Below are 872 nucleotides of genomic sequence, written 5' to 3' on the forward strand. Positions count from 1 at the left end.
GCCGTAGGATCATAGTTATTTGTCTTTCCAGAAGTCAGGTGGACCTCTCCTTCTTGCCTGCCCCTCGACCCCTTTCGGCCTGGTTGCCATGTCTCAGGCTGAAGTCCAGGATGCCTACGTGCAGGAGAATGCCTCCTAGATCGGAGAAGGATGGATAAAGCCGTGTGTGACAAGAGGAGGCACCCTGGCTGAGGGAAATAGCTTGGGCAAAGGTGTAGAGGTGGCAGTAGACATTTATTAAACTGCAACTTGAGAGAGAAGGGGTCAACCTCTCCTTAAGATAGAGAAAGCCGAAGTTTAGAGAGGCTTCGGGGCTCTGTAGATCCTGAAACAAGTTTATTGGGTTCATTAACTTAAACGAGACGAAGACACGCCTTCTCCGCCCAGCCAGCCCAACTCGCTTAAGCTCGAGGGCTGGTTTCAGCTCGCCTAAGAAGTGCACCGGATCCCCACCCTCGGGGTACAAGATCCGCCCGCCTCCGCCGTTGGGCAGCAGAGCTCCGGGAGTTCCGCATCCAATCGGGGTCCAGTCCCGCCTGCAGCAATCCTGGAGCCCAATCCCTCGGAGTTTGGCTTTACTCCTGCAGCTATTCCTCAGCGTAGCTCCGCCTGCAGCTCGGCCCGAGTCTGGGCTGAGCCTAACTTCTATTTCGCTCCGCCCTCAAGCCAATCACCGGCCCCGGATCTCCTATGGCCCCGCCTTCAGGCCCGCCCCAGCCCAGTCCCGGGCCTGGCCAGCTCCGGCCCCACCCTCGGCCCGCCCCGCCGTCGGTGCGCGGCGGCGGGGAAGGCACCGCCCGCAGACGCTCGGAACTGCCGACCCGAGAGCCACCCGTAGAGGGCCGGCGGCGGGAGCAGAGTGGGTCGGACGG

The 872-nt window shown here is 61.0% G+C and overlaps 1 protein-coding gene across 1 annotated transcript in view; it reads left to right on the top strand.

The window, feature by feature from the left end:
- The first annotated feature begins 773 nt into the window (after positions 1-773).
- The window catches only part of GNAI2 (G protein subunit alpha i2), a 21,119-nt gene continuing 21,020 nt past the window's right edge, over positions 774-872 (top strand). The window contains exon 1 of the mRNA XM_029916344.1: positions 774-865. The gene's annotated coding sequence lies outside the window, so the exon portion shown is untranslated. The remainder of the gene's footprint in view (positions 866-872) is intronic.

The sequence above is a fragment of the Suricata suricatta genome, chromosome 12 (assembly GCF_006229205.1).
Source record: "Suricata suricatta isolate VVHF042 chromosome 12, meerkat_22Aug2017_6uvM2_HiC, whole genome shotgun sequence".
Classification (NCBI taxonomy): Eukaryota; Metazoa; Chordata; class Mammalia; order Carnivora; family Herpestidae; genus Suricata; species Suricata suricatta.